The following is a 12,114-nucleotide window of genomic DNA, read 5'->3' as shown; positions in this document are numbered from 1 at the left end:
TTAAAAAAAAAACAAAAAACGTTGAGGGAGGTAAAGTTTCAGCCTGGCTATACAAAGCTGTCATTCTTATGTTTATTTCTAATTGTTACCTAGATGCCTCCTAAAATAGCAAACCAGAGGTTTGACACATTTCTTTATTGTTTCTTGCCAGGTTCACCAAAGAAGTAGTTTAAAATTTTCAATTGTCTTTAGTTTATTCACAATTGTCACTATTTTGCCTGCAGATTCAACCACGTCTAAAGGTTTATAAAATCGTTTTCTATACTTTAACTTCTTGAACTTAGGAAACTCTTACGAAACTTCTATAAGGGAGAAACCACACATATTTCTAACAAGATGTAGTTGGCAATTTCTTTGCTCTATGAAAATTGTTTTGCAATGTATTTTTCCATTTGTTTTTCTTCACGTAATTTACCTTGTCCAATGTTGCTATTTCAGAATATGTGGTCTCTGATTCTTTTTCATATTAAGAGGGCATATCAAAAGATTTCCAGTGTCTGACAACAATTTATTTTGCAATTGCTGGAGCAAAAGGAATCCATATACATTGTTTACATGACAGCATAATCATACCAATCTAAAAGCCTGGAGTAGTTCCAAGGTACTTCTATGGACTTGATGCCACGAAGGTTTGCATTGTATTTTTCCATAATATATACTTTAGCTTTGCAGGAAGTTTGTTTCATGTCTGGAAATGAGACATCTATATGTCATTTAAATGGATGACCGGTGCAATTTGTTTGGAGTGACATTTTCCATAACCTGAAAGAAAGGAGAAAGCTAGAGTTGATAGTTTAACATTCCACCAACTTGGAACAGAAACATTTTTGTCTTATCTTTCAAAAAGAACAAGGGATGGCAGCTACTTCTTTAAAGTTGAATATGTAAAAAATTGGATACTAAATAAACAAAATTCTATGTGCCCAACATCTAATTTCAAAAAAATGCAGGTAGAGAAAATGCCAGTATTCATGGAGATGATTTATTATAGGACTAAGAAATTGAACTTTTTGGAAACTTGAACAACCAGCCGAAGTTGATCAGTTCCCCATGTGCCTCTGTGAGTCCTCAGAATGCTTTACCAAATAAATAAATAGACCACCTCTGTTTTCAACCAAAGAAACAGGTGTAAAAACTACAAAATGGAAAACAAATATTTGGTAATTTTGGATTTTTCAAATGAATTTTTCCTTTTGATGCAATTTAATCATTTCTTCAAATGAGCGATTTAGCTTATTGGAAGAAAGATATTCAGTTTTATAACAAAACTGACATCCAAAATCTGTCATGAGACTTAAAAAGGAGCTCCTGCAAGCTTGCTTTGTCTTTAATGGTTCTGTTGGTTCCTTAGTTGCTGCCAAATGGACACCAGCCATGAAAGCCTCCAGAACTCTCATTGCAGAACATAGAGCATCTCAGGCATGCATTTATTGTGTTGTCTAACTGTATCTGGCTTACTTGATCATGTTTTTCAGTCTGTTCCTGCCTTTCTCCTGAGGAGTGGAAGTAAAATATTCTAAGGTCTAAATTTTAAAGATGGAAAAATAGTACACGAAAAACCTGAGAAAATAATGTTAAGTTAGCCTTTGTGTATTGCTCCGTTATGTGTGAATTTGTAACAGTCAAACGTTTTCATCAAAATTTTGTTATAGTCTTGATCTGTCTGTGCCTACCTTTTAGTCGAAATGGAAGTTATTTCGAGTCTTGATTAGAAATAGATTTCACAGTTTTGGCAAGACTGTAGAAAACCTTGTGCTAGGGGCTTCCCTGGTGGCGCAGTGGTTGAGAGTCCGCCTGCCGATGCAGGGGAGGCGGGTTTGTGCCCCGTTCCGGGGGAGTCCCGCGTGCCGCGGAGCGGCTGGGCCCGTGAGCCGTGGCCGCTGAGCCTGTGCGTCCGGAGCCTAAAAAAAAAAAAAAACCAAAACCTTGTGCTTCATATCAGAGGCCTGAAATATCTGGTGGTTCTACTTCTAGTGATGCTGAGATTGATCAGTGGTTTCACGTGGTGACAATCTGGTCCCTCCATTGTAATGCTCCACATCAATCTCTAATCTAATGCCTGTACCCATGAACAATAGTTGCCAAATTAATTCTCTCTTTAGGGGGTTGAAAATGGTCATTTTCTAATTCTTTTATGCTTTAAAAATTTTATTGGTTGGAATTCTTTGATAAAGAAGAGCTTTCTCTCATCAACTAGGACTACGTTAGTTTCCCTGAAATACAGTTTGTACTCAAGGCAGGGTAAACACTCAGTTCTTAACTTTTTTTTTTGTGTGTGTGTGTGTGTGTTTTTTGTGGTACACGGGCCTCTCACTGTTGTGGCTTCTCCTGTTGCGGAGCGTAGGCTCCGGACGCGCAGGCTCAGCGGCCATGGCTCACGGGCCCAGCCGCTCCCCGGCATGTGGGATCTTCCCAGACCGGGGCACGAACCCGTGTCCCCTGCATCGGCAGGCAGACTCTCAACCACTGCGCCACCAGGGAAGCACAGTTCTTTCGTTTTAATTATCAATTTTCCAAGTAAGAAGTTGGTACTCTAGTTACTTTCAGTGGTCTCCACTGAATTATACTTTTGATATCTCTTCATCTGCATAATTATGAACACAGATGGTTTGGTATATTTGATATGTTTCAGTCAATTTCTTGTTAGTTTTTGCTCACATTGTCCCATCTTTGGTCAATTGAAAGCACCTTCACATTTGCTCCTGTGACCAACTGACACACCCCACTCGTCCTTGTTTCCCTCCTTTTTAGGCAAGAGATGTCCCAGACTCATATTATATGTTTTCTGTCCCAGACCTAGAATTAAACATTTCCTCAAGGAGCCCTGGTTCCTTGAGGTAGGATGTGAAATTCAGACTTCAGAGTCTGGGTGCTTGGTGTGTTCATTTTCACTGGGTTTTTTTCTAGGCCTTTTCAGTTGACAGAGCTGGAAAATACATATTTTCAAACAGAAAAAACGTTAGTCCGTATGGATATTTACAGTTAAAATTTAGCATTCTAAGATTTTTAACTTCCTCAAAGTTAATTTTAATTAACTTGATTTTATACTTGTATCTCTTTTATCTTACCCTGGAAATCTTGGTTTCTAAAATGCTAATGTATTTTTATTTGCATTGTCCCATAATATATAAAATAGCTTTACAATAATAAATTAATATTGCTATGAATAATTAGACTGCTGAATCAAGTTTAATATATTTTTAATTTTCCTTATCTTCAGCATGCAGTTATATCACACATTTGATGCACAGATTCATTCATTCTAGTTTTTTTCAACTTTTATGAGTTTTTAATTTTTTAAATTTTTATTAGTTAAAAAAAATTTTTTAACCCTTGGCCTCCTCCTCTCACCCCAGTGAGCTTGAGGAAATGCATCAGCAGCACGACCACATGGTTACTGCCTAATTTCATATTTACATCCGTAAAATATATTCCATTTTGAAATATTTTAATAGTAAATCATTTCTACTTACAAATAAATTTTAATTGTCATAAGAAAAGTAATGATGGAGTGTCAAGTGAGAAAAGACAGGTGTAGTATTTTTATAGATATTGATCTTTTATAAATATACTTAAAGAAAAATACTTCAAGGAAATATTCTAAAATGTTGGTAGTGATTGTCTCCAGGTGTTGTGATTCAAGGTGAAATTTTGACTCATTTGTATCAAGGTAAAATTTTGTATCATTTACTTACAAAATCAAAGTAAGTTATTTATTTATTTTTTTTTTTTGCTGTACGCGGGCCTCTCACTGTTGTGGCCTCTCCCGTTGTGCTCCGGTCGCACAGGCTCATCGGCCATGGCTCACGGGCCCAGCCGCTCCGCGGCATGTGGGATCTTCCCGGACCGGGGCACGAACCCGTGTCCCCTGCATCGGCAGGCGGACTCTCAACCACTACGCCACCAGGGAAGCCCCAAAGTAAGTTATTTTAAAAGATAATTTCACCTTGATTTTTTCCATTCAAGAATATATTCTTATTGAAATAATTACTGCTAAAAGTAGTCTTAAAAGTAATTTTCTAAGAATGGCTTTTCAAAAAAGGGCCTCTAACGATTGTCTTATTTCCTTCTCTGTTTGTACAAGTTTTAAACTACAGTCAACCTAATGATGATTTACAACACAGCAAATAAGGCTTAAGCTTCAGGGCATCCCTGAAAGGATGCTGGTAAGGTGTTCACATGGTCATATGTTTTGTCAGCTTTCAAACATATTTTAAGCACATTGAGTGAAGGCTGCTGTCTCTTTCCACTCTGACTTGCGCTGTCATCTTTGTCAGGTGGCACTGGAGTGGCCACCAGCGTTTCTGGGATCAGGCTTAGGGAAATCCCATTGGACATGCCTTTAGCTTGGATTTTGTAGAAGACATTTATGCACTTTGCTGTCATTTTTAACTTATTCCCAGCTCTCTCAGTGAGTGAACAGCTTCCAAGAGGGCTTCTAGTACCTGCTGTGCTGACTGACAGTGCTTTGTGGATCAGGGTGAAGGGCCAGATGTGGCATCTTGATATGAACATGAACTACTTCACTCAGCCCTGGAAGTATGGGGCGGTGATGGAAACATAAGGTCTGAAATGTAAGGAACCAGATGTTAGTCTGCGGAAAATGTTGCAATCTTGAGGTATTTAACACTGTAAACTGAAGATTTCTTTTCCATCAATTATCAGTCAAAAAGATATTCTCTTGTCTCAAGGATATACTGAACAGTACAGCATATAATATTATAAAAGCACCATTTTTTCCCTTTTTAAATAGGAATGATGTATTGAATAAGGTCAGAAAACACTGCTAACTGAAATTTGATGAGATGTTTTGGAATGTGGTAATAAAATAAGTGAGAAATTACATATTACTATAACATATATAAAAAGTTTGGTATTTAAAAATACCAAAATAAAAAAATCATAAAATTAATAGAATGTGAAACAAAAGTGATAAATATGAATAATGAAATCAGTAGAAAGTATCCTTACATCAAGAAGCAATTTATAACAAATTTTACTGTCAAAAGGAATCTGCTATTAAGAGGAAGATATAAATTTCAAATTAAAGTGTGGACTCTACTTCTTTGTTAATAAGATTAATGAAGAGTTATGAATTACTGAACACATTAGAATACTGTTTAATTTCATGTTGATTAGACACCAAATACTGTTGAAAAAAATACTTACAATATACCGCTACAGAGAGTGTATGAAGAACAAACTGTTTAAGTGTCAAATATTCTGAAAGTATTTAAGATGTCACTACACTAAAAAAATCCCCCAAATCATGTTTTATATATTGATATTTATTGATCATTGATATTTTCTCAATTTAACAATCAACCTAAAAGTTTGAATGATATTTCTAATAATATTATTATAGAATTATGTTATAATAGAATTATAACATTGTAGAACTATAGGTTATAACGACACAAGTAACTTTCCCAATTACCCACTGTAAAATAAATTCAAATGTCTTTATATTCTATCTATAGAAAACAGTACTACAAGTTTGTTGGTATATGAAGATGTGATTGGAGAATATGCCACCAAAACATGTAGGAAAGAAGTATTATAGAGATATGTCAGGCAGTTGAATAATATTAGCTTTTTTCCAGATTTTATGGTGTTTGTGATATTTGCCAGGTTTTAAAAAAAATTTGTCTTGTTATGATTTCTCATTCTCAGTAAATATTCAACTTAACTCCTAGTTGTGCATTTAGTAACGAAGGGTCCCCGTTATTGTGTAAGCTTCAGGCGCCACAAAACTCAGGTCCCACTGCGTTCTTAACATTAGGCTAGGTGGCCTTAATTAGAGATACAAGGGCTTGGTTGGAATACTGAGGGAAAGGAGAGTGGAGAAAATATACAGAAACCTTGAAAGAAGAATAGGAACTTGGCAGGCACAGATAGATGGAAGACAGATGTGTTCTCCAAAAACATTTTACAAGCTGAACGTGTATCTTTTTAGAATCATGAGCATTCTGTTCATTGAATTACTTTCTCATTTATTTATGGTCTACCGATTTATACAGTGGTTGAGTCTAGTGACAGTAAAAGCACACAAAATAAAATACTGAAATATAAAAGTCAAAACGCAGGAAATAAAAAGTAGAATGAGAAAGCAAGAGCAGAAACCCAAAAAGAAAGACAATACTGTGCAGGCCATAAGGAGAAATATACCCATTATCCGAACTGTAAATTCGACTCTAAATTTCCTGGCACCAAATGAAGGGGAAAACATCTTTATGCACATAGTTTTTCTGTCAAAATCACAATCAGATCATTCCCCCCGGGGGAACAAAAACTTTTCTCAGCCTTCGGCTCTATATAAAGTATTTTAAGGGACACTTTCATACAAGGAGTGATGTTGTGGACAAAGTTCTCAAAATATTCTTAAAGCAAACACGGTAATAGTTTTAAACTGCCTGTTTGCATGACAGCTGTACAATATATTTGTTACCTCATGAAAGCTGCATTGGACTTTTGTTGCTTTGGCTGTGCAGAATTGATTCCACTTTGGTGAGGGGGAGGGGGAGGTTCCTAGCATCCCTATTCTTTTAAGGAGATAGTTATCTCCTGTTAAGGACAGTCAGCTAATCTCATACCTTATCCTCCCTAGGTCTGTGTAGTTGTGTTAGGATAAAATATAAACAAATGTAAAAAAGAAACTTTGAAAAACAAAGAGGTGGGAGTTTTTCTCTCTCGTAGTAGCCATTGCAGCTTTGCTACAGAGCATCATTCCAGGATCCCAGCGCTTCCATGTTGCTGTTCTGCCATCCCCTAGGCTACTGTCATCACCTGGTCTGCCAACGCTGGCCACAGCTAACATGCTCCACGTGTCCATGTTTCTGCATGTGGGAATAGACAAAGCAAGTCCTGGGGGACATGGCTCCATCTTTAAGAGAACCTGGAAGTTGTGAAATAATTTCTGTTCACATTGTATTGATCAGAACTAACTCACCTGGTCACACCTGGCTGCAAAGGAAACGTGGTCTCTAGCTGGTCAGCCTGTGCCTAGCTGAATCTCAGGAGTTCTGCTGTGGAAAGAAAGAAGGAGAAAATGTTACCACTCTCTGCCACAGCAAGGGAATAGCAAGTTAACCTAAGATAAACCAGTTAGATGCTTCCTCTGTGAAATATGCAAATTGAAAAAGCAAACAAAAATGGTCAGAGTTAATTCAGTTCGGTGTCTGGTAGCTTTAATCAGTTTTTCAGTTGCTGTTACCAAGATTCTCTGGAGCTGGTCTCAAGTCTGATTCCTGTCTTGTCTTTGATCTGGGTGGGTCTCCCATACAGTCCAATAAATCCCCTTTTCCTGCAATAAGACTGTCTCAAAGGATCAAAATATCTGTCAGTGAAGGCAATTCTGTTATGGATGAACATTAAATAGGGTGCAAGGATGTCATTTTACTTTCATCATTTAAAACAGGTTTAGGTTATTTTATTCTAAAAGTATACCGCTATATTTTATTTGACTGGAGAGATAACGCTAGATAACTGATTCTGCAATAGGCAAACATCCTAATACTTTCACTCCATTACACACACAGACACACACACAAATAAATGTCAAAAATGTTTTTAAATTATGTTTTTAAATAAATGGATGAACCCTCGAGCAAGTTAGTGAATCACTCCAAATACACACAAAAAAAGGAGCACAAGTTGAAAGAGGGAGGTAGTGATGAAGTTGCTGGTATCCCCAGAGGGCATGTAAGAATCCAGTTGGCTTAGAGCTTCTACATACACACTTGGGGAGAAAGGGAAGAGCCTTGGACCTAACTAGGGTGGAAAGCCGGATCACAGCCCCCTTAAAAACTCAGAATTCATGAAAAAAAATCACATCTTCAGGAAAATAGTAAAAAATTTTTTTAAATGTGCTTTCCTTTTTTTTCTTCCCCAGGTGTATTGAGGTATAATTGACAAATGAAAAGTATATACATTTATGGTGTACAACATGATGTTTTGGTATAAATATATATACACATTGTGAAATGACTACCACAGTCAAGCTAATTAATGTATCTGTCACCTCACATGGTTATGTGTGTGTGTGCGTGTGTGTGCGCTGAGGACATTTAAGATCTATTCTGTAAGCAATTTTTGAATATAAAATACAGTATTATTATCTATAGTCATCATGCAAAAGTCAATTATGTTTCTATAAACTAACAATGAACTCTCCAAAAAAAAATTAAGAAAATAATTCTATTTACAGTAGCATTTTAAAAATATTTAGGAATAATTTAACCAAGGAGGTGAAAGATCTATACACTGAAAACTATAAAACATTGATGAAAAAAATTTAAGAATACACAAATAAATGGAAAGATATCCCATGTTTATGGATTAGAAAAATTAATATTGTTAAAATGTCCACGCTACTCAAAGCAACCTACAGATTCAATGCCATCTCTGTCAAAGATCCAATGGCATTTTCTACAGAAATAGAAAAAATAATTGTAAAATTCATATGGAACCACAAAAGACCCCTAATAGCTAAAATGCACTTCTCCTAAATCATATTTTTTCTTCTTATGACTTTTCACTCTTCAACATTCTCTTATATCTTGATAACTACATGAATTAAATACATTACCTATACATTTCTCTTTTTTCTTAGTAATTGTCTCATAGAAACATTTTGTTTTGTTTCTTCAGATTGGGTTCTTTTTCCCAAACATCACTGACGTATGTCTATCAACTTCCATTTGTTCATTTCTATAAAAGGGAGTCTAGACAGTGTCTGGAAGCTGTGATAGATTATCTCATTCCTTTATTCATACAACAAACATTCACAGAGCAACAACTCCACACACAGCACTCTTCTGGGTGCTGAGGATACAACTTTAAATAAAATACACAAAGTAAAAGTCCCAGCTCCTACCGAGCATACATTCTAATAAAGGAGTAAATAAACAAATATATAACTTTACATGCAGTTAAGTTCTGTGAAGAAATATAAAGTCTAATAAAGACTGGATAATCCATAGAGAATATAGGGAAAGCTTCTCTGAAAAGGTGACATTTGAATAGCAACCTGAAGTGAGGGCAGTTATCTACCTGAAGGTGTAGGGAAAAATTATCCCCAAAGAAGAAAGTGGCAAATACATAGACCTTAGGATGGGAAAAGGATGTGTGTTCAGGGACCACAAGAAGGACAGGAGGGTTGGAACAGAATGAAAAGAAAAGAAGAGTGTGTGTGTGGGGGGGGGGGTACATGAAATAGGAGCAGTAGACAGGAGCCGATCATGCAGGACAATTTGGCTATGAAAATGGCTTTCCAATGTATTCTAAGTGCAATGGAAGTCATTGTTAGGTTTTTACATGATCTAATTTACATTTGCCAAAATGACGCTGGCTACTTTGTGAAAATTAGATGCGACTAGTATGAGTAAAAATAGAAGGATAATTGTCGGGTGTAACCCAAGCAAGAGTTGATGTGACTTGGATTATGATGATGGAGAGAAGGGGTCAAATTCAGGATATATTTTGAAAATAAAGCCAAAGGACTTTTATATGGATTAGATGTGAGATATCAGGGACACAAAGGATTTACGTGTGAGGCTTAGTGTATGAACTTGAACATCTGTGTGACTGGAGGTAGCTTTCAGTTAGGTCAGAAAGTCTGAGCAGGGCTGAGTGTGTGGCGGGACTGAGGAGAGGTTGATCGGTGGTTCAATTTTCCACATATGTTAAGTGTGATGTATGGATTAGACATCCAGCAGAGGTGTTGAGCAGACAGTTTAGACATGAGTCTGGAGCTCAAGGGAGTGACAGGACTGGAAGTAGAGGTGTGGGATTCAGCAACATATAGATGGTATTTAAAGCTCTGAGATGATGTGAAATTACCTTGGAATGGAGAGGCGGTAGAGAGGACTGAGTCCTGGAGAAAAGCAGCAATTAGAGCTCAGGAAGAGGAGGAAGAACAACAAAGGAGGCTGGGATGATAAAGAAGGAAGAAAAGCAGGAGTCTGTGGGGCCCTAAAGACAAGGAACAGTGTATTAAGAGTGAGGGAAATGTCAACGAATATCAAATGCTGCTAAGAGGTCAAAATAAGAGAAAAACAGAATTGACCTTTTGGCAACGTTGAGGACTGTGTCAAAGATTGTGCTATGCAGATTTTTAGGTAAAAGGAATGAAGGAAAGTTTAAATTTGCTATAATACCACCTTGCCTGGAGTAAGAAGGGAGGTGGAATGGAATCCGGGTTTCTATGGAAGATGTTTTTATTTTGCTTCTTAAAATAATCGTTTTTGTGCCAGCCGTGAGCTGAGGCAGAGTACTCATTCTTCCCCAGACGAGATCGCCCTCAGGATCAGCGTGTGTTGGCAGGACTCTGCCCTTTGTATAATTGGGGCAGGCTCAGACATGTTTAAGCTAGAGGTAGGCGCTGCCTTGGGTTTTTTTTGTTGTTGTTGTTTGTTTGTTTGTTTGTTCGTTTGCGGTACGCGGACCTCTCACTGTTGTGGCCTCTCCCGCTGCGGAGCACAGGCTCTGGACGCGCAGGCTCAGCAGCCGTGGCTCACAGGCCTAGCCGCTCCGCAGCATGTGGGATCCTCCCAGACCGGGGCACGAACCCGTGTCCTCTGCATCGGCAGGCGGACTCTCAACCACTGCGCCACCAGGGAAGCCTGTGCCTTGGGTTTTGACTCTGGCCACGGGCATGCTTGGGGTAGGCGTGCGCTGGACTGGTCCTGGCAGCCCAGCCAGAGCGCCAGTCAGTTTTCAATCTGCTGCCTCTGCACTGGGACTGAGAGCAAGCAAGTCTGTGTGTGGTCTCTTCAACAGCAGTCTGTTTCTTACAGCCTCACTGGTTTTCAGATCAGCCAAGGGGGCCCACCTTCCTGGTGCCAGACCCAGGGCTGGGGTGCCTAATATGGGACTCAAATCCCTTATTCTTAAGAAGGACACTCAGGCCTGTGATATACCCCTTCTCTTCTGGGTTACCCAGTAGAGATGTGGTTTCTGAGTAGATCACTTCTCCTCCCCTCCCACCTGACTCTGTGTGGTTCTTTCTTTATTGCCCTGGTTTTAGAAGAGCCATTCTGCTAGTCTTCAGGTGGTTCTCAGTGAGAGCTGCTCTACATGTAGTTGTAGTTTTGATGTGTTCATCGGGGGAGGTGAGCTCAGGGTCTTCCTACTCCACCATCTTGATCTCCCTCCTTCAATTCTTGATATAGGTAAAAGATGTGACTTCATAGCAAAGAGATGCAATTATCAAAATTTCCACCCAGAGTATCCTTAAATGTTGAAACTTACTACCTGTTTGTGACACTCTGGAACTCCCTCCTCATTGATAACAGGCATGGCTAACAAGAATGAAATTTTTTTTGAATGTTGCTACTAAGATCCATATTTATCTAAAAATACTGTGACACCATAGTAGGGTATTTGCATAGATATAAATGATATGAGGTGCGAATTGCTTTCAATTCTTTAGGGTTGTATTTTTCCAAAATAGATCACAATGTAGTACACAGCACATCACCCAGTGGACAACAACTTGAGCATGACTTTCATTTGGGGTCTATTGGTTTGATTTTTCGTGGTCGTTTAAATTTTTTTTTTTTTTTTTTTTTTTAATTTTTTTTTTAGATGTTGGGGGTAGGAGTTTATTAATTTATTTATTTTTGCAGTGTTGGGTCTTCGTTTCTGTGCGAGGGCTTTCTCTAGTTGTGGCAAGCGGGGACCACTCTTCATCGCGGTGCGCGGGCCTCATCGCGGCTCTCTTGTTGCGGAGCACAGGCTCCAGATGCGCAGGCTCAGTAGTTGTGGCGCACGGGCTCACTTGCTCTGCGGCATGTGGGATCTTCCCAGACCAGGGCTCGAACCCCTGTCCCCTGCATTAGCAGGCAGATTCTCAACCACTGCGCCACCAGGGAAGCCCTAAAATTTTTTTTTAAATGAGAACACACATGGAAAACTAAAGTCATATGAATTTTTAAGGTAAAATGGAGATCTCAAAAACTTTTTCTTTCTGGCCTTGACTGCTTTGAGCTATTATTTAGAACTGGACAAGATCTGTTTTATAAGCTGAGATGACACAAATCCCACAATAACAAGTGGTCCACAGATGTATGATAATTTGAGCATGATGCGTTTCTGAATACTCTCTTCAGATTG

This window comes from Delphinus delphis, chromosome 11 (genome assembly GCF_949987515.2).
Source record: "Delphinus delphis chromosome 11, mDelDel1.2, whole genome shotgun sequence".
Classification (NCBI taxonomy): domain Eukaryota; kingdom Metazoa; phylum Chordata; class Mammalia; order Artiodactyla; family Delphinidae; genus Delphinus; species Delphinus delphis.
The sequence above is the reverse complement of the archived record's forward strand: the minus strand, read 5'-3'. Positions refer to the sequence as shown.